At 38.4% G+C, this 22,768-nt stretch overlaps 1 long non-coding RNA gene across 1 annotated transcript in view; it reads left to right on the top strand.

Annotated features, from left to right (window-relative positions):
- Positions 1-7,536: 7,536 nt before the first annotated feature.
- The window catches only part of LOC138984186 (uncharacterized), a 509,093-nt gene continuing 493,861 nt past the window's right edge, over positions 7,537-22,768 (top strand). Inside the window, exon 1 of the long non-coding RNA XR_011461445.1 lies at positions 7,537-7,656. This is a non-coding gene — a long non-coding RNA (uncharacterized lncRNA). The remainder of the gene's footprint in view (positions 7,657-22,768) is intronic.

Here is a 22,768-nt window from a genome sequence, read left to right as displayed (position 1 = left end):
AGGCAGGAGAGGAGAGTGGGTGACTGATGGCTGTTGGGCAGCCTAAAATAATATTTCATTCTTGTCATCCTGACACAGTTTAAGATCAAATGATTTTGGATGGTTCTCCTGTTTCCCTCTTGGTTTGGAAGAACAGAGCTTTTGTTACTTATGCTCTTAAACAACAGAGCTTTGTTCTATACTCAGGAGCATATAAACTAAACAGAAGATTTCCTTACGGGCCATCCTATTTGCTGTGAGGAGTGATTCCCAGTGGAAAGTAGACGTGGTTAGCTCCAGCCATCTGTGGAGGGCCCACATCATCACAGAGGAACTTAGCCGAAACCCAGGGGAGCACGGCAGCCAATCAGATTGGGGATTTACTTCTTCTATACTGTGCTAACATTGGTGGACTCAGCCATTTAAAAATGCCCTGCTTACTTGGGCCTTGCTTTGTCCTACAAAACAAATAATCTTGTATTGCTTTCTTTGAGGCAGAAAAATGAAAATGCCAATATTTTGAGTGTTTTTTACTTTTGGGAACTTCTGGTTCGTAGACAATTGTTCCAGACTGCTGTGTTATCTTTTCAGAGCTGTTGATACTATGGAATGAGGGTTGTAAATAAGGCTCAAGAGTTCTCATCAAAGGCTAATAGATCACTAGAAGGACACAAATTAGGTTCTGCCTGTCCTGTATCCCTCTTCTCAGTTCTCTTTCCTTGCACCATACCAGCTCCTGGCTCGCTGCCACACTGCCACACCCATGTGCCATTTTCACTTAACAAAGGCCAGGTCTGAGTAGAATATACGAAGTTGGGATCAATTCCAAATCAATTCCAAATGTTAATAATTACAGCTATTAAGTATGGAGCACTTTGGAACATGCCAGGTTTTGTGTTAAGTGGTTTGCATGCATTATCTTGATGCTTCTCAAGGAGTAATCCATGATGACTGACTTTACAAGCCTGGGGTTGGTTGGTGGCATGTATGCCAGTAAAAATGCAGATTCATAGGTTCCATTCTACACTTGTGAGTTGAGCATCCTGTGGTGAGGTCAGGTCATCTATTACTTTAACCAGCACCTTCAGCAATCCTGATGCACAAGAAGTTCAAGAACTTGTGTGTTATTTTTCAAAGCAAATGGGGCTCAAGTGCAATCTGCTTTCCTTCCACTGCTCTGATTTCTGTGCTTACATTTTTAGGGCAAAAAAGTAAAAAAAAAAATCCTGTGGACTGGGAGATGTGGGCGACTGATGCCTCTTAGTAGCTGGTGATTATGACTGTGTCCCTATAGCCAACGTGCTTTTGAGATACCAAGTATTTGTCTCTATTGTGGGAGGATTAAAAATTGAGAAGTCTTCTCTTGATGGATGGTAGCCTGTGCTCTGAATATAGAGAGGGATGCCTCAGGGACTACAGAGGCAGGACTGTGTGAATGGTTGCATGGGTCATGTACTGCCCAACCGGATGTGATGGCCTTGTCCCAGGAGTGAAAACCTGGCATTCTTCTTGGCCCAGGGGTAGCCCACTCCTTAGAGGAGAAGGTAACTGATGTGCTGGCGTGGGTCTCAGGGACCAGGAATCTCCGCCTGCCTTTGGTTATCACACCCCAAGGGGCCTGAAATCTTCAGGGTTGTAAATTCCTTGGTTCTTGGGTTTATTTCCGCTGCTGCTGCTGCTGCTAAGTTGCTTCAGTAGTGTCCGACTCTGTGCAACCCCAGAGACAGCAGCCCACCAGGCTCCCCAGTCCCTGGGATTCTCCAGGCAAGAACACTGGAGTGGGTTGCCATTTCCTTCTCCAATGAATGAAAGTGAAAAGTGAAAGTGAAGTCGCTCAGTCATTTCCGACTCTTTGCAACCCCATGAATTGCAGCTCACCAGGCTCCTCCGTCCATGGGATTTTCCAGGCAAGAGTACTGGAGTGGGTTGCCATTGCCCAGGGACATTTAATCATAGTGGCACAGACTGGTTTAATGTGGTTTCTCTGGGCATTCATTTGGTGAGAGGGGAGGACAGGCTCCTTTGCAAGCCACTTTAGTGGAGGAAGCTGAGAGATTTAGCAAAACTATTTTTTTTTTTTTTTTTTGAGGGGCGAGGCACAGGTGGAGTGGGAGAGGCACTAGAGACACACTGGACCGATGTCCCAGTTCTGAAGCTTATCCTCCAACACACTGTTTTCTGAATTCTTCAGCCCCTCCCATCCTCCTTGTCTTGGTGTATGTCCAATGCCCAGTGCCTGTCCCCTCAATCACAGGCCTGGACTGCAGCAATATTGTGGGTAGGGAGGCCTCAGAGGCATGAGTGGGCCGTGGAGCGAATGGACACATGAAGTGTCCACCTCTGGATCTGAGGCAGTGTAGTGGGGTAGGGGAGCTAATCACTCACTTTTGGAATTGAGACCCCCTTCCTTTTGTATTCTTCTCCCAGGAGCAGGATAATTAGAATAAGGAGACTTAGTTTAGCTCATTCAACTCCCTGCCAGGCCCCATACACAGCTTTCACATATGCAGTCATTTCTAGCATCCCAGGTAGGCTTCCCTGTGTTTCTTTATCAACTTGTTGAGAAAGAGCAGAGATGAGGCTGGTCATGGGACTGTTAAGTCTTAACATTTGATTTTTTGGGATCTTGAAGAAAGTACCTCGGATTTCATTTTGAAAAAAAATTTTTTTTTCCCCTAAACTGAAAATGTTCCCCAGTTTTCTCCCTGGTTATTTGTCCTGCTAATTCATATGGTAAGTGGTGCTGATTCATGAATTGACCATCAGGGAATAAGCACCCTGCATGGAGAGGAGGTGGGAGGAAGGGGTTTGCTCTCAAGGAGGGGCCTGTCCTTGGTCTTGGTGGTCGGTGCTGGGAAGGGCACACAGATGGAGAGATGCACAGCAGTGAGAGAGTATGGGGTCCCTGAGGCCCTGTGAGCAGTGAGATGTGTCTGGTGGGGGTTGGTGTGGGTGGGGAAGGAAATTAAGGGTGAGACCACTGACGAATGAGGAATGTGGGAATGAAAGAGCGCAGCAGGCCATTGTCTGTCCCTAGGGCAGCTGTTCCCTTACCAAGCAGACTCTTTTTCTCTGTACCTCCTCAGTAAGTAAGCTGAAGTTCCAGTTAATAATCTCCTAAACTGAGAAATCCCCTCTCCTGGGAGGAGAGGAGATAATTAGCTTCAGTGCTCTCTCATATCTATGCTGAGAAGTCAGCGTGAATTCTAGACATGATTCCTGTCCTTGGATAATCATCAGAGCTGTTTGTGACAGGTCTCTCTTTTTTCCCCCTCCCTTCAACTCTTTTTTGATTAGGGTACTATGACTGAAATGAATGGCTTCCATTTTTTTTTTGCCTTCATGCAGGAATCTTTAAACTAGGCCGAACTTTGGACCAACTATCATATGAATCATGTCTACTACAATTACCCTTTCTGTGTAATGTCCTAGGTTAGTGCCATTGTGTGACACGATAAATGTAGAGCAGGGTTGAAAATGTCAAGTGATAACCGGACAGAAGACTGACAGGGAACAGACCCACCTCCTTGAGCTCTTATCTTGGAGGCCTTAAGACAAAACCTTACATGAATATTTCCCCAAATGAGATATATGATGTTAATAGATATATTTTACCATATTTGACTGTTCAGCAATTCAACTCCATTTTTGATGTGTACATTTATTGCAATGAACTTATAATAATTATGATACAAATGACAGTTTTCTCTTGATGAATATTTATTACGTAATAGGCTCAGTTCTAAGTTCAGTTCTTTGCCCGTTTAATCTTCACACCAGCCTCGGGAGGTAGTTACTGTGAGTGCCCCATTTTACATATGGGGAAATTGAGGCACAGATCTCTTAAGTAGCCTGCCCAAAGTCCACAGATAAGAATCAGAACTGGGATTTGAACCCAGGCAGTCTAACTCAGAGTGTATGCTGTCAGCCTCCATGCTATTAATATAATGCTTACGCATTGCTTGAAGAGGTGGTTTTGGCATCAAATATGAAGAATGCAACCCTTCAAACTTTTCTCTTGCAAAATGTAAGTAATTGTCTGTTTTGTGTATGTACTCTTGTATGACTGTTGATATATCATTACCAAGAAGAAGGGTTTTGACTATGTACGAGCACAAAAGATTGTTGATTTGGGTTAATTTTATGTGTAATAATGGTTTAGAATATTGTCACATGCATTGTTAGTACATTTCCAAACATGCATGTTCTCAGATAATTAAAAAGCAGCCCCCAAAATTTCCCCCCATGTGCCGAGAACAAGTTTGATTATGAGGTCTATGTACCCAGATGATGTGTTCTGTTATCTAAACCAAGAATATAAGCTTAATCCCTGCAGTGACCACAGATTCATAGCTCTTGTAACCATGACTTTTTATGTAAATGAAAAAAAAATTTTTTTTTTTTTGCTTTGTCAAGGTGAGCAGGACTTCTAGCTGATGTATTTCTGAGTAACTGCTTGTATTTATGTTAACACCACAGACACTGGCTCCAAGAGTTGACGTTTGAACTGTCAGCAGTTGCCCCCCACCAGCAACCTGTTCCAAGATCTAGGGTTTCTTTAGGTGGAGTCCAACCTGGTGAAAACAATGAGTCTACTTATCCATTTCACCTGGAGCACAGTTAACCTCTTGCCAACCTCCGCAGGTCTGACACACTAACTTGGTGGATCCGAATGTTTCTTAAGAGTTTTCTCATGAGCGACTCCTTTGGCCACGTGAACTGCAGGGCAAGGCAGATTAGCTTGTGGGCCTAAAAACTGTTCTTGGCCCAGATCTAGGGACACCTTTCAGTCAACCAGAGCTGCTCTGATAGTTAAGATGGGCTGAAGGCTCTTGGTTCAGATTAAAGGTTTGCATTGCTGAGTACTTTGCTTTAATTGGGATCATCTAAATTCTTGTCTGTGAGATGGAGACCCAGGAAATGAATTGAGAACAGAATTTAGCTGTCTGAATGACCTTTGTGTACCATGAACCCTCTTAGTGCCAGGTGCGAGAGCCAACAGCTATTAATTGATGGTGGTAATGGATGTAGTCTCTCCAGCTAGAGCCTGCTAGCACAAGCCCTGTTGGATTGGAAATGATGCCTGCTATAAGGAGACTTTAGCACACTGCACTAACAACTTTCGGAAAAGATCAGTGTATTGGCATGTATTTTTAAGTTTCCTTCTTCACTGCATTGTTTTAAATAGGGCATTGAAATCAAATGTGAATGATATAATTGGCTTAAGTCGGATTGTACTGACACATCACTTCCTTTCTTCCAGTGTGAGGTTTTCCCTGCTATGTGACCACTCCAGGTTCTAAATATCTACCCTCACCCCCAGTTGCCAAGTAGCAGTAACATGTCTCAGGCTATCGTGATTATTACGATGATTGGAGGGAAGGCCATTCTGGTCTTTTAGAAAGCTCTCGTCATGAATGTGTTTTTGGTTGAACATTGCTTGCTAATAGATGAACAGCTTGCAGCTGAATCAAACAAAACCTTTAGTGTTTGTAAGGGTCAGGGTGCCAGGGGTCTGTCTGCAACTGAGCTTTATGTTGACACAGAGAATGTCCAGAAGCCATGAAAGCTTCTGACTCAAAGACTTGCTAGTTGGTTGCTTGCCATTGTTTTGAGTGGGGAGATGGTTATCTTCAAAGTTGTCAAAGGTAAAATTTTCCTGTAGGAAATTTCTGGGCAACTATCATGTGAAATAATTTAAATGCCTTAGTTTAGAGTATTCTTGGTCTTGTCTATTGAAAAATGATTTGAACATTGGAATTTGAAGAGATCTTAACATAATTTTATTTGGGGTATGAGAAACAGGGAGTTCTGGGTGTTGAGGATTCAATGACAAAATTCTGGATGTGAAGATTCAATGCCAACGTTACCTTAAGAGCATGCTTTCCCTTTCAGACTAGGTCATCCTTGTTATTGTTGAGTAAATGGAATCACAATTTTAACAACCTGGCTTCCCTCAGAAGTTTCAGTTCTCACACAGTCACCATGAGCAGCAGCACTGTCAAGTAAACAAAGGTTTAATTAAGTAAAAAATATTTAAACATAGTGAAATAGTCCTCCCTGGTTAGTCACAAGTTGGACAATTCAAAGAACAGATCTTGGGGGGATTATGAATGGATTACTTTTTCTATTCCCTGTGTTTCTGTTTTTCTTCTGGGTGTCAAATCTCAAGTTAAATTCAGTCAGCCATCTAGAGCAAACAAAAAGAGCATAAATGTCTTTTCTGTTCCTGTTCCTTATATTTCATCACTAAACAAAGCAAGTTTCCTTTCCTGGCTTCTTCCTTTGGGAGCATATAAAACTGACATGAGTTTATATTGTGGAGGTTCTGCTGTCACTTTGAAAGCATAATGATTGATTTTGTTATTTAAAAGTTTTTACAATGATTTTTTGGTTGCTAATGTTACACTTGCTACAAAATTTGCTGAAGAGACACATCATTTGTTGAGGATTTGGAAGGATTTGTCATTAGGTAAAGTATATCATGTATGTTAATTCCATTAAAAATTTTTTTTTCTTTAGTCATCTCTTATGACTTTAAAAATGTTTGCCACAGATGCATTAATAACTACAGTTTGAAAGTTTGGTATAACAAGTAGTTGGTATTACTAATACTTCAAAATGTGATGGGAAATAAGGAAAATATTGCAAGGAAAACAGAAACCTAGGCCATGGGGGGCTATGCCAACTGGCTCTAACATTATTTTCTGCCCCAACAATCCCACCAAAGTACATTCTGGTACATGCTATATAGCCATGTATAGCTATATAGCTATATTGTGGGCCAGTATAATAACCCATTTTCCTAATTCACTATCTGAGCACAGTTATTCCTTTTAAGACACTAAAAGCATCTAATTGTACTCATGAAACCCCTTTTCCCTCTTCCCTGCCTGAGCTGCCTTTATTCTTGTTTCTGTGGGTGGGTGAAAAGGCTGTCCATCTGAAAAGATAGCTCTCAAACCTTTCTGGAAAATGATCTCTCTTCCTCCACAAATGATCATTTTGGTTTTAAATTTATTTCAGGTACATTAAGCCTCCCTGGACTCATACTCAATAACAAATGATCCTACAATAGATGAGATTAGAAAAAGGTAAAATGAGATCAAAGTGGACCTAGTCGCCGGAGTGACTTAATGCATATTATTTCAACTCAGCATTATTCCCACTAAAAATAAAAAGAAAGATGAAAATTACCTTTGGGTTTTTGCTGCTGTGGTTGCCCTCTGTGTCCCAGGGGTACCTGGGTCCTTTAAGGTCGGCGAGGTTGATCTTGCCAAAGCATAACAGATCTTGCTCCAGGTGAAGTCGCATTTCCCAGTCCTTTGTCGTGCTTCCCTTGGGCAGTAAAGCTATGATTTTTTTCTGGCCTTGCAAGGGAAAGTGATTCCAGATAAGCTGAGTGTTATGTGGAATATCTCATCTCTGTTGTTCTAGTGCAGCCCTTTCAGCTTTCCAGAGCCAGTCAGACTTGTTATGAGGAGCTAAATGATTGGCTGGATCTGGGGCTCAGTTTCATAAATTATAGCCCAGCGTACGAGAAGCACAAGTCCTATAGTTGCTGTAGTCCAGAGGCCTGCCAGTTCCTGCTTTAACGCATATGTAGTCGTAATTGAGTTCTAACACGGCCTTGGATGTTTCTGTCCTAAATAGCTGACATTGCATCTTCAAGACCGTGTGAGTAATCCTGACTTTTTTTTTTTTTTTTTAAACTCCGTAAATTAATTACATGCCCCAAGAGGGAGTGATGGTAATTAGAAAATACTGAAGTAGCAAATGATTCATTTTCAAGGTGCTGTTTTCTGTGTATCAAGTTCAATGCAATTAATCGTAAAGCTTCTAAGACCTGGCAGGATTATTCCAGCTTTTATTTTTTGCCATGAATCAGAGTCAAGCTGTATTTTGAGGGAGGCTCTTCAATGCATTTGCTAGCAGGGTTTGTGTTAAAGGGTCTGGAAAGTGAGAAAGGTCCAATACGAGCAGGTTAAAACAGATTGTTGGTGTCAAAGCCATGGCTGAGAGCCCTTGAGTCCAGCAAGTTTCAAGACTTCCTACCCACATGGTCCACAGCTGGGAGGGAGTAGTCAGGACAGGCAGTCCTTTTGGGACACAGGTACACAACACTCAGAGCACAGAAAGAGGAGAAATGTGAAATGACAGCAAAGCTTTGCTTTACTGTCATCTGAAGCTGTACCAAGGCATATTCTATGGATAACTAGAATATTTTTACATGTATAAAAATGCTCCTCAGTGGTTCTGTTTATATGGTGGGGAGCTGAATGAGAACTCCCTAGCTTGTGTGTGTGTGTGTGTGTGTGTTTAAAGCCTTTAAGAAGCATATTAAACACACGGAAACAACATAAACAGAAGAAAGTATGTGGATTGGAATGTGTGGTCAGAGCAGATCAAATTATCCCAGGGAAGCCGTTGTTAGGTTTGTATAATTGCTGGGGGTGACTTCTACTGGTAACCAGGTTGAAGATAAAGCCAGAGCAGATTGAGAGGAGAACCTAGAAAACATCAGCATTTTATTACCTTCTATAGCATATACTGCACGATAGAGTTAATACTGAGTATAGACTGGTGAGGGTAAGCAGTTCATGTTTTGCTTTTAAAACATTATTGATTTCTCCTGTCATTAAAAAAAAAAAAATCAGACTTTTTTCTATGAAGTTAATCATTAGAAATAAATATTTTCTTCCACATAATTTTTATATCTTTCTCAATATGGCACAAAATTAGGTAATTTCTTACAATTTTGGGTTGTTTCCAGTTTGCTTTTTGTCTAAATTTTCATCTTTAGACTTAGAGATACAAATCTATATTTTTGTGCTGTACATAAGCCTCAAGCATAAATCATCTGAATAGTTTTTTAAATCACGGGTTTCTGTGGCCAGTGTAAATTTCTAATAGCTAGAATAGTTACTTGCCAATTCCTATAAAAATATTATTTTTATACCTAAGAGCAGTTTATTTTTGGTCACACCTATTTAAATGACTGACATGATTTGGTCAGTAGGAAAGAAATAATAGTTATGTGTTTGCAAAATTTTATGTTTCATTCACTTTGGAAATGCAAAATTTTGTTGTTAAAATATTTTTGCCTTCTAAAATATGACCCCTTTTAGGTCACAGCAACAAATGAAGTTTATAAAAGGAGAGAAAAATAACAGAATCCTTTTCTGTATTAGCCAAGTATATGTAAAATAGTTTTAAAACATATAATTCTAATACATTCTTTTAGAAACATGCTCTCTGTGAAGAAAGAGTATGAGCTTCTAATTATGATAGTGTGATAAGTTCCTTTATTTAGTTTCCATGGCTGTAGACACTAATACTAAGAGTTGACAGTCATTATTTTATGTCTTAACCGACTGTATCAGTGAAGAAAGGATTGCATCTACTGAAGGACAGTAATCTCACCCCTCCCGGTGGTTCGGGGCCCATGTAGGGTAAGAAGTGGGGAGAGTGGAAGCAGCTTTCTCTGAACTGGTTTCTGACCTTTAAGCTGGCTCCTTCTCTCAGCGTAGTGTCAGTATGGCTTTCTTGCTCTAGCTATCACATTCCCTCCCACCTCATCATGCCTTCCTTCTGTATAGTATTAACTTGAGCTCTGATTGAGATGAATCAAATGCAAATGACCTATGCTCAGCTATCGGATATTAATCAGCTGCTCATGCAGTTCAGAAGGTGTTTAGAACACGGCTCAGGGAAATTCTGTTGGGAGTATTGACATCTTGCATTGGAGCTTCCTGTAGGACTTTCACCTCTTCAGTTCTCTGGATTCACATCTGTTTTACATGAAAGGGCAGGACTTTAAGGAAAGAGTAGAGGAGTACCAGGTGTCCAGGGATAGGTATCTGTGAGCAAGATGTTGTGCAGAAAGGAAACATTTTCCGAATAGCAGGAGCTGATCTCTTTTCCCTCTGTACTTTATTTCCAATTGCCATTTTTGTCTGACTGTGGAAGTTCTTTGGCAGATAAGGTTCTGTAAAACTATGTATATCTCCCATAGACAGATGGATTTGACAAAGATATATCCAACAAGGAATGTATTACATCATAAACTTGCAAAGCACTCATGAATGCAAATTGGCTTAAGTAATATTTCTTGATTGAATTACATTTTCCAGGGTTTCATTTGGTGAATTTCACTTTTGGAAAGATTTGCTCTTCTCTAAGATATTTTTTTTCCAGTGTTATATATAGAACTACTCTTTTTGCTTACTCTTGCTGAAGAATTTAATTATCCTTAGTTGGCGTTTTCAAAAGACTTGCTGTCCCACCTGGAGCTTGTTTTAGAGTAGAGCAAAACAAAAAACTTCCCCTCCTTCCCCCAACCCAGAGTTAAAAGCTTTAGATTTGTATGATTCTCTCTGTTTGTGGAGCTTGACACTACCCCTTGGAAGAGGAGGAACTTTCATTTAATTAAAAAATCAATTTTTCCACTTTAATTATAAAATATATGCAGGTGATATAATTTTCTGTTATACTAATCACAAACCAAAATTGTATCCCTCCAATTTCAGAAAGCAAAATGACTTAGTAAATTGATCTTGGAGTTAGTGAGATCATGCTCAAGTCTTTTAAATTTTTTTAAGCCTCAGTCTCTATGTCTGTAAAATGGAAATAATGGTATATATATCCTGGTGTTTTACTGTATTGGTAAATAGCAGCAGCATGATGAGAAAGTGCTGATTAAAGAATATTTTAGTTATTTCGGCTAAGATAATGACGTTATTATCATTACAAAACTTCATAGCACTGGTTAGTTTCCTTTACTTCTAAAAGTGTATCCCCAGAATTGAATAAATACTTTTTAGAGCAAAAGCAGTCTTCAGTGTTTGATCTTGAAAAATTACAAAGGTTTTCAGAGCCTCAGTCCTTATCTGTCTGTTACTTGAGTATAAAAATAACAGTAGGGTTACTATAACAATAAGAAAGTGATATTGTATGTGAAAATATATTTAGTAAACTTCTAAGTGCCCTATACATGTTACTTATGTATTATCAGGATATTAATAAAAGGTATAAATAGTCAATTTTAAAAATGGAAAATATCACATACATTTCCTTTAAATTGTATAATTTCATTTGTATAAAATGTACAGAATAGGCAAATTCATAGAGACAGAAAATAGATGAATGGTTATGAGGCATTGGGGGAAGAATGTATGAGGCATGACTGCTAATGGGACCTACACATTTCTTATTGATTAGCTTTCTTTTAAAAAAAAATAAAGGTAATTCTTTATTTTTTTGTTTGTGACTTTAAACTTTGTACTTTGTACTGGGGTACAGCCGATGAACAGTGTTGTGGCGTGTGTGGCTGTCTCCCTTCACTGTTCACCTGAAGTTTGATTAGCTTTCTCAGCAACGTCTACTTCCCTCCAACAGGGTGGATTAAGCTGGTACTGTGACTTTCCCTCCACTTAGATATAGCGCAAAGCTAGTATTCAGATAAGCATTCCCTCACAGTCTGCATTTAGAACTGTTTTTAGAGGGCATAGTTTCCTCAGAAGAAAGAGTGACTTAGAAAATTTAGATTGACAGATGTTCTTGAACTTTTTATTGTTGTGTTTTCTCTCTTTATTAAATTTAACTAACAAAATAATCATATACGTTAAGATGATGCTTATTCTGTGGGCTTTTCATACCAGGAATAAAGTGAATGGTCAAGATGACTTTCTGAACAATTTAGAAAGTTCAGTCAACAGTTTTGAATCTCAGATTTTTAACTGGTTCTATTTTGAAAGGTCATCACAACTTTTTGGATTATTGGCCACGGGTGTGTCCTACATTTCAGCTGCTTGAGTGCACTGTTGTTAAAGAGTTTAATTATTTCCTAATAATACTATTGGTGAGTCTGAAACAGTTCTACCACGTGTAGAATCTTTTTTTTTATATGAAACTATACAGGATGCACAATAAGTAAAACAAATAAAAAATGAAATGAATTTTCTCCTGTCTTTATCCTACATACTTCACCCAGCAATTATGAGAGAACCTTCTGGAAATGAAAGAATTTAATTTGTAGTATAGTTTTTAAAATTAAAAAATTTTTTTAATTTATTTTTTATTGAGGTATAGTTGATGTGCAGTATTATATGTCTCAGGTGTACAATTTAGGGATTCACAATTTTTAAAGATTATACACCATTTATAGTTTTTATAAAATTTGACTATAGTTCCTGTGCTACGTAACATATCTGTGTAGCTTATTTATTTTATACATAGTAGTTTATACCTCTTAATCCCTTATCCCTATCTTGCTGTTCCCTCCTTCCCTCTCCTGCTGCTAACCACTAGTTTCTTCCGTATACCTGTGAGTCTATTTCTGTTTTGTTAATACTCACTAGTTAATTTTATCTTTTAGATTTCACATATATGTAATAACCACATTATGTCTGACATCTCACAGCATAATACTCTCCAGGTCTGTCCAAGTTGTTGCAAATGGCAAAATTTCACTTATGGCTAGGTAGTATTCCTCTGTGTGTGTGTGTGTATACACACACCACATCTTTATTCATCTGTTGATGGACACTTAGGTTGCTTCTATATCTTAGCTATTGTAGATAGTGCTACTCTGAACATTGTGGTGCTGTGTATCTTTTTGAATTAATGTTTTTGGTTAATTTTGGATACATATACCCAGGAGTGAAATTGCTGGATCATATGGTGGTTTGGTTTTTCAGTTCAGTTCAGTCGCTCAATCATGTCCGACTCTTTGTGACCCCACGGACTGCAGCACGCCAGGCTTCCCTGTCCATCACCAACTCCTGGAGCTTGCTCAAATTCACGTCCATTGAGTTGGTGATGTATCCAATCATCTCATCCTCCATCCTCCCCTTTTCCTCCTGCCTTCAATCTTTCCGGCATCAGGGTCTTTTCTTGAGTCAGTTCTTCGCATGAGGTGGCCAAAGTGTTAGAGCTTCAGCATCAGTCCTTTCAATGAGTATTGATTTCCTTTAGGATTGGCTGGTTTGTTCTCCTTGCAGTCCAAGGGACACTCAAGAGTATCCCCCAACACCACAGTTCAAAAGCATTCAATTCTTTGGTGCTCAGCCTTCTTTATGGTCCAACTCTCACATCCATACATGACTACTGGAAAAACCATAGCTTTGACTAGATGAACCTTTGTTGGTAAAGTAATGTCTCTGCTTTTTAATATGCTGTCTAGGTTGGTCATAGCTTTTTTCCAAGGAGCAAGCATCTTTTAATTTCATGTCTGCAGTCACCATCTGCAGTGATTTTGGAGCCCAAGCAAATAAAGTCTGTCACTGTTTCCATTGTTTCCCCATCTATTTGCCATGAAGTGATGGGACCGCATGCCATGATCTTAGTTTGTTGAATGTTGAGTTTTAAACCAGCCTCTTCACTCTCCTCTTTCACTTTCATCAAGAGGCTCTTGATGTTCCTCTTCGCTTTCTGCCATAAGAGTGGTGTCATCTGCATATCTGAGGTTATTGGTATTTTTCCTGGCATTCTTGATTCCAGCTTGTGCTTCAAAGAGATAGGAGTACCAGTCCAGCATTTCTCATGATGTACTCTGCATACAAATTAAATAAGCAGGGTGACAACATACAGACTTGATTTACTCCTTTCCCAATTTGGAACCAGTCTGTTGTTCTATGTCCAGTTCTAACTGTTGCTTCCTGACCTGCATATAGATTTCTCAGGAGGCAGGTAAAGTGGACTGGTATTCCTATCTCTTTAAGAATTTTCCACAGTTTGTTGTGATCCACAGAGTCAAAGGCTTTGGCATAGTCAATAAAGCATAAGTGGATGTTTTTTGGAATTCTCTCGCTTTATCTATGATCTGATGGATGTTGGCAATTTGACCTCTGGTTCCTCTACCTTTTCTCAATCCAGCTTGAACATCTGGAAGTTCTCGGTTCACATACTGTTGAAGCCTAGCTTGGAGAATTTTGAGCATTACTTTGCTAATGTGTGAGATGAGTGTAATTGTGCAGTAGTTTAAACATTCTTTGGCATTGCCTTTCTTTGGGATTGGAATGAAAACTGACCTTTTCCAGTCCTGTGGCCACTGTTGAGTTTTCCAGATTTGTTGGCATATTGAGTGCAGCACTTTAACAGCATCACATTTTAGGATTTGAAATAGCTCAGTTCTGTTTTTATTTTTTGGAGAAACCTCAGTACTGTTTTCTGTAGCAGCTATACCAACTTACATTCCCATCCACAGTGTACAAGGATTCCTTCTTCTCCAAATCCTTAATGACTTTTATTTTTGGTCTTTTTGGTGATAGCCATATTGACAGGTGGGAGGTGATATCTCATTGCAGTTTTGATTTGCATTTCTCTAATAGTTAATGATGTTGGGCATCTTTTTATGTGCCTGTTAGCCATCTGTATGTCTTCTTTGGAAAAATGTCTATTCAGGTCCTTTGTCCATTTTTGATTGGATGCTTTGTTTTCTTGATACTGAGTTGTGTGAACTGTTTATATATTTTGTATATTAACTGCCTGTTGGTCACATTATTTGCAAATATTTCTCCCATCCCATTAGTTGTCTTTCATATTGTAGATGGTTTCCCTTGCAGTGTAAAAGCTTTTAAGTTTAATTAGGTCCCATTTGTTTAATTTTGCTTTTATTTCTTTTGCTTTATGAGCCAGATTTAAAAAGCCGTTGCTGTGATTTATGTCATAGAGTGTTCTATGTTCCTTTCTAGGAGTTTCATGGTTTCAGGTCTTGCATTTAGCTCTTTAAACCATTTTGAGTTTATCTTTGTGTATGGTGCGAAAGAGTGTTCTAATCTCATTGTTTTACATGTATCTGTTAATTTTTCCAGCAACATTGTTGAAGAGACTATCTTCTCTCCATCGTATGTTCTTGCCTCTTCTGTCATGTATTAATCAACCAAGGGTACATGGATTTATCTCTGGGCTCTCTATCCTGTTTCATTGACCTGTGTGTCTATTTTTATATCAGTGCATGTCTGCATGCTCAGTCACGTCTGACTCTTTGTGACCCCACGGACTGTAGCCTGCCAGGCCCTTCTGGTCATGAGATTATCCCAGCAAGAGTACTAGAGTGGGTTGCCATTTCCTTCTCCAGGGGATCTTCCCAACCTAGGGATCAAACCTGTGTCTCTTGCAACTCTAGCACTGGCAGGCAGATTATTTACCACTGAACCATCTGGGAAGCCCTTTTGTGCCAGTACCATACTTTAAAAAATTTTTTTAATATTGTAGCTTTATAGTATAGTCTGAAGTCAAGGAGCATGATATTTCCAATTGTGTTCTTTCTCAAGGTTGTTTTGGCTCTTTGAGATCTTCTGTTTTTACATACAAATTTTAAAGTTATTGTTCTAGTTCTGTGAGAAATGCCCTCGGTATTTTGATAGGGTTTGCACTGAATCTGCAGTTCGCCTTGGGTAGTATAGTCACTTTAATAATATTAATTCTTCCAAGCTATGAATATGGTATATATTTCCATCTGTTTGTGTTGTCTGCAACTTATTTCATCAGTGTCTTATAGTTTTCCAAGTATAGTCTTTTGCTACCTTTGGTAGGTTTATTCATAGGTATTTTATTCTTTTTGATGTGATGGTAAATGGGATTGCTTCCCTAATTTCTCTTTCTGATAGTTCATTGTTGGTGTATTGAAATGTAACATATTTTTGTGTATTAATTTTTAATCTATAATTTTATTAAATTCATTGATAAGCTTTAGTACTTTACTAGTTTTTTGATGGCATCTTTAGGATTTTCTATGTATAATGTTATGCCATAGTGATATGTGGTACTTCTTTATTTCCAATTTAGATTTCTTTTTTCCCTTCTTAACTTGTTTCTGTGGCTAGGACTTCCAATACTATGTTGAATTAAAGTGCTGAGAGTGGGCATCCTTGTCTTGTTCCTGTCTTAGAGGGAATGCTTTCACCTCTTCATTGTTGAGGATGGTGGTATTTATGGGCTTGTCATAGATGGCAATTTATTATGTGTAGTATGTCCCCTATATAAGCACTTTCTGGAGAGATTTTATCACTGATGGATGCTAAATTTTATAAAAAAAAACTTTTTTGCATCTACTGAGGTGATTGTAGTACATGTTGAAAACTGCCATCTGGAACCATTGTCATAACTTTCTTCTACCTTTAATGATTGGATAAGACTCTCTTCAGTAATTTAAAATTTTAATGAAAGACTGTTTTTAACTCCTGCCCCCAAGTTTATTGAGATACAATTGACATATTACATTGTGTATATTTAAGGCATACAATGAGTTGATTTGATACATTTACATATAGTAGTCCTCTCTTGTCCAAGGTTTGACTTCCTGTAGTTTCAGTTACCTGAGATCGATTGAGGTCCCAAAATATTAAATGGAGAATTCCAGAAATAAACTATTTATAAATTTTAAATTACATGCCATTCTGAGTAGTGTGATGAAATGCCATTCTGCTGCATGTCACACCCTGGATGTGAATTATCACTTTTCCCAGCATATCCTACTGGTTAGTCACTTAGTAGATGATTATCAAATCAGCTGTACTGGTCATAGTGTTTGTGTTCAAGTAACCTTTATTTTACTTAATAATGGCTTCAAAGGTCAAGTAGTGATGCTGGCAATTCAGATAAACTTTATTATAGGTAAGTATGTAATGAGAGAAGTAGTAGGTAGAGGGTTTGTTACTATCCATGGTTTCAAGCATCCCCGGTCTTGGAACTTATCTCTCAAGGATAAGGGGGGACTGCTGTATTACAAAAGGATTGCCACCAGTGTTAGGTAACATTTGCATCACGTCACCTAGTTGCCATTTTTCTTTTTTTGGTGAGAATATTTAAGACATACTTTCTTGGCAACATTCAAGTATATAATACAGTATTATTAACTATCTTTTCTGTGCTGTATGTTAGATCCCTAAACTTTTTCATGTTGTAACTGGAAGTTTGGATTCTCTGACTAATATTTCCCTCTTTTTTCCACTCCCCAGTCCCTGGCAACCACTATTCTACTCTCTATTTCTATAAACTCAGCTTTTTAGGATTCCACAGATAAGTGAAGTCACACAATATTTGCCTTTCTGTACCTGACTTATTTTGCTTAGCATAGTGCCCTCAAGTTATAGACATATTATTGCAAATGGCAGGATTTCCTTCTTTTTTATGGCTGAGTAATATTCTACTCCAAAATCACTGCAGATGGTGATTGCAGCCATGAAATTAAAAGACGCTTACTCCTTGGAAGGAAATTATGACCAACCTAGATAGCATATTGAAAAGCAGAGACATTACTTTGCCAACAAAGGTCCTTCTAGTCAAGGCTATGGTTTTTCCAGTGGTCATGTATGGATGTGAGAGTTGGACTGTGAAGAAAGCTGAGCACCGAAGAATTGATGCTTTTGAACTGTGGTGTTGGAGAAGACTCTTGAGTCCCTTGGACTGCAAAGAGATCCAACCAGTCCATTCTAAAGGAGATCAGTCCTGGGTGTTCTTTGGAAGGACCGATGCTAAAGCTGAAACTCCAGTACTTTGGCCACCTCATGCGAAGAGTTGACTCATTGGAAAAGACTCTGATGCTGGGAGGGATTGAGGGCAGGAGGAGAAGGGGCCAACAGAGGATGGGATGGCTGGATGGCATCACCGACTCGATGGACGTGAGTCTGAGTGAACTCCGGGAGTTGGTGATGGACAGGGAGGCCTGGCGTGCTGCGATTCATGGGGTCGCAAAAAGTCGGACACGACTGAGCGACTGAACTGAACTGAATATTCTACTGTGTGTGTGTGTATCACTGTTTAAAATCCATCCATCCACAGTTGGACACTTACGTTGTTTCTAGGCTGTTGTCAATAGTGCTGCTATGGTGCAGATCTCCCTTTGAGATAATGATTTCATTTCCTTCAGATGTATATCCAGAAGTGGGATTTATGGATCATATGGTGCTTCTATTTTTAGTTTCTTGAGGTACTTCCATTCTGTTTTCCATAGTGGTTATACCCATTTACCAAAATGGATATTCCTGATGGGCAAATTTCCCTCATTCAGGTGGTTTTCTTATGGCACTTCTCTTATCACCTAATTATTTCCAGTTTCCAAGTGCTTGTGCTTTGGCAGAGGAAAAAATACACAGAGGATTGCTCACCTTTTTTACACCCGAGTTTGGTTATGTAAAGGTCCCACTTAATAGAAAGGAGGCTGGGGCATGAATCTTACTTGTCTCTGGGAAAAATAGAAAGTTGGTTTGGTGATCAATTCCCCAATTTGTATCATACATTTTGTTCTTTTCTCATCTGTTTTTTCTCTTCTTCTCCTCCCCTCCCTTCCCTTGCCTTTCCCTTTCTTCCTGTCCCCTCTCCTTTCTCCTCATTTCCTCTCCTCTTGCCTCCTGTCCTCTTCCTTCTGTCATCTAATATGTCTATGTAGGATCTAAGCTTTGAGTTTAGCCACTATGTACAAGTTAAATTAAAAAATTATAATCTTTATCACCTAGAAAAAATTAAGAACTTTTCAAATCTTAGTCCCATATGGTAACAGTTTTCCAAGGCTATTAATATATAACTGTAAATTATGATTATAGGAGTTACCATTGATTTAATATTTATGTCCAGTAGTGAAGAAAGTGGTAATGGGATGCTTTTCTCTTTCCACCTATCTCTTCCTCTTCTGTATCAATTGTTTGAATCTCTTGCTTTGTATTTTTAGAGAAGCGTAGGAAGAAAATGAAAAATGGGCAGCAAATATAAACTGTTCAAGCCTTCTCTACTGTTTTCCTGTTCCTTGAGTGTTGTATAAATTTTGTAGGGAATGCTAGCTTATTATTGAGAAAAACTGCTTATGAAGAGAATGTATAGCTTTTGGACAACTGTTTTTCTTGCCTGGAGTTGTGCAAATGATGGAATTAATATAAACTTGGTTTGCAGCTTCTCTATTTTCTAGAGGCTGCAGAGATTTCTCTCTACTCTGAACTTTTGGAGATTAGCAAAAATATTTATATCACAAATAAAAAGAACACAGATGCCTACTCAGTAACCAAAAATATTTTTTAGATCATTTCTATTTAAAAGAAATCTCCCCACAAACTTTTAATTTTCTCTTAATAAACATCATAAACTATTTTAGTCCTTTACTCTGGATATATTAGGATCAAATATTTTTGTTGGGTGATAAGTCAGTAGTAACCTCAGTTATTTTGACAACCAAATTACTTTCTTCCAATATAAGCCAAATTTACAATTAAGCTATTTAAGAAATAAAGACAGTAAATAAACATCTAATTTTCATGTCCTGACCTAAGAAATAGAAAGACTAATTTCATATCCTCATATTTATCTGATTGAAATAAAAGTGCCTAAAAATAATTTTCCCACAACTCCATTTACTTGTTTATCTTCCTGGCACATTCCAAAATCAATTTTAAAGGCAACACTGAAAAAGAATTAAATATCTTCAATCTAACATACAAGCAATCTTTTTATTTTGGTGGATCTGAACAAAAACACTTATAGTTGTTACCCTCAGGCATTGAAAAACAATGACATTTCTCAATTGTTAAATTCTAAAGATTATATTCTATTTAGTAAAGATTTTACATATGTCGTATCACGTTCATGGTCTTTGAAATAAGGCAGCCTACATACAGTCAAAAGGTAATAGCTTGGCATTTTTTAGCAATTGAAGAAATGGTGCCTGGGGCCAGGTTCTATTCTGAGTGGCTGTGTTACTCTGAGAAAGTTATTCAGTCTTCCTGTACCTCAATTCATTGTCTGAAAAATGGGATTATAAGAGTACCTACCTGGTTAGATTGCTGTGTACCTTAGGTAAATTAGTATAGGTAAAACACTTGGAATGATGAATAATGCATAGTAAGTGCTTTATAAATGTTTGTCTATTATTTTTATCTGTGGAATTGGTTATTTCATAAAGTATTTATTCTAGACAGCTAAAATTTCTTCAGTTAGTTCTAAAACTTCTTCTAGCCAGTGTTCACGGGTCTCTCCAAATAGATCTTATGTGTCTTTGTGTTTTTTCTGTGTTAAAGGGATTGAATGGAGTCTTTCCTTTGTTGATTCAAAGTCAACATTCTCAGTGGTATTGAGTCATTTAATATAGAAATGATTAAGATGTTAAAGTGTTTAGGGAGAAAGTGTTTTGCCTCTAAACTAGCGGGTCCAGACTGCTCTGTTGTTTCAGTCCTTTGGCCTTCACTGTATTAGCCTAAGTTAGAATCCTTGATTTGAAATACCTGCTTGAATTTTGTTATAGATTGTAAGCAAGGAAATAGCCCAGTTTTTAAAAATTGTGTACCAAATGGAAGAACAGACATTGGCTCAGGAAGTCAGTCCTACACTGAGAGTAGATAAGAGCATAAATGTGTTTTATTCTTCTGGGTGATTGCTATGCTTTACTACAGGAATTGGCAAACTACTGTCTTTGAGCCAAATCTGTTTTTATAAATAAAGTTTTATTGAAACATTTCAATACTCATTCATCTGTACATTGTCTACTGCTGCTTTTGCACCAGGGCAGAGTTGAGTAGTTGCCACAGAGACCACATGGCCCACAAAGCCTAAAGTATTTACTATCTTTTACAGACCATTTACAGAAAAAGTTTGCCAAACCCTGATCTAGAGCTTTCAAGTTGTGCAGAGTCTGAAATAAACCAGCTGTTACTTTGTTTAGTAGTCTCCCGCAGTCTGCAGATTCAATTATCTAGCATGACTGTCCCAGATATAAATTTTTTCTAGATATACTTTTGATAAAAAAGAATTTATTGCAGTAGCCTATGTTGAATAAAGTATATACAGCCCACAATAACACATTTAGAACATTAAGAGGTGAAAATACATGCAAAGTTGTGTGGAAATCCTGTCTTAGGTACTTGTTCAACTGCTGGCTCATAACATGATAGAAAATTACGTGGTTTTCCATTGTGTTCTTAGAATGTTCTAGAAATGTTAGCAGTTACTAGCTGCTTTTCTTACACAGTCGTCCAATGTAAAAGTAAATGCCTCTGTTGTCTCTCTTCTCACACGTCTATCTGTCCTTTATCTTCTTACATGTATTCCTGGTCTTCTTCTTTTCTGTGAAAAGCCTTTTCTTTTTTTTTTGACTTCTAATAATGTATTACTCTGCAGTATAGTGTATAGAAAAGGACTCTGAGCTTGGGTTTGAATTTTGATTTAGTCACTTTATGGAACAGAAACGTCAAGAAAGTCACACTGTTACCCCCAGCTTTAGTGTCCATGCCTGTAAAAGGGAGATAGGAACCCAGGCTCTGATGACCATGTGCTGTGGGCTGAATGTTTGTGTCCACCCCCAGATTCATGTGTTGAAATCCCAATAACCAATATACTGGTATTAAGAAGCGAGCCATTTGGGAGGTCATCGGGTCATGAGGGCAGAGCCCTGATGAATGAGGTTAGTGTCCTTCTAAAGAGCCCCACAGAGCTCCCTAGCCTCTCTGCCATTTGAGGATGAAACAAGAAGTCTACAACTTGGAAGAGGGCCCTCACCCAGCCATGCTGGCTTCCTGATTTCAGACTTCCAGCCTCCAGAACTGTGAGAAGTAAATATCTGCTGTTTATGAGCCACCCAGCCTGTGGTATTTTGATGTGCCAGCCTGAATGAGCTAAGACACCATGTGAGGGGGAGCAGGGGGCTGAGCATGTAGAGGGCTCTACCAGTGTGTTATTACTTGTAATTTTAATAACATTTTCAATTTGGCCTGGTTTCTTTTTATAGAAGGATGTATATGTTTATGGAGTAGAATATAAAATGGATTCTGTGAGACTAAAATTGTGGCCTGTGTGAGGCTGTGAGCATGAAGGAGGCTTGGATGAGAAGACCTCTTCAAACAGTGTATGCATTGTTCCATGTTTGTGACCTTATTCACTTGTCTAATGTGGAAGTTTATGCTTTCGTGCAGATCTCCTGGAAAACGTTTAAAGGAACAAAGAAGAAGGGTAACTTTGGAAGGGGAAAAAGATAATGCTTTTGTCAGTACAGAAGTCTGAACAGAAGCAAATTATGGTTGGTTTTATTTTAGCTACAGTTCCGTGAGTGAGTCTGGTAAGGTTGTTAATTTTTTTAAGATGAAAGAAAGAGTAGTTTACTTTAATAAAAATAGACTCTAGTGCTGTGGAAAACAGATGTCCCCTGTGATGACTAGGGTAGAATGACTGAGGGGTGAGGAGAACGTATGTGGTCCTATTTTGTTTTTATTGGCATCTACACAGTATACTAGGTGTCTGATGTTTATATTTATAAAAGATTACCCCACTTTTATAATTTAAGGGGACACTAATAATTTAACTTTGACTTGCAACTAAGTTGCACATATTCCTATTGTGCAATATATTGTGTGATATATTCCTATTGTTTTCAAATAGTTTAAAAATCTAATTAGAAAATTACACCCTCTATTGCTTAGGTAACTTGTCATTTCAGTTCTTTTGACTTCTACCTCTGTTTTTAACTCAGTTATTTGGAGGAAAGTTATCTAAGTTTTATCAGTTAGCTAGTTCTGGTTAACAAACTCCTCCAAAACATAGTATCTTGAAATGATAACCTTTTATTATTTTCTATGAGTCTACTGGTTAGCTGGGGGAGTTCTGTTTATCAAAGCCAGATTCTGATTATTTTAGCTGGCCTTTCTCATGCATTAGAGGTTAGCTGGGGGTCTGTGATACTCTTGATTGAGGAAGCTCAATACTCCCCATGTATTTCTTATCTCTGCTCTCATTTTTCTAGCAGTCTGCTCCAGACATGTCCTTATGGTGGTGGCCAGGCCATAGTCCAAAAGGGGAAAGCCCCATCATGCAA

The sequence above is a fragment of the Bos mutus genome, chromosome 20 (assembly GCF_027580195.1).
Source record: "Bos mutus isolate GX-2022 chromosome 20, NWIPB_WYAK_1.1, whole genome shotgun sequence".
NCBI classification, from domain to species: Eukaryota; Metazoa; Chordata; class Mammalia; order Artiodactyla; family Bovidae; genus Bos; species Bos mutus.
Note: the sequence above shows the minus strand (reverse complement) of the source record. Positions and strands in the feature narration are given on the sequence as shown.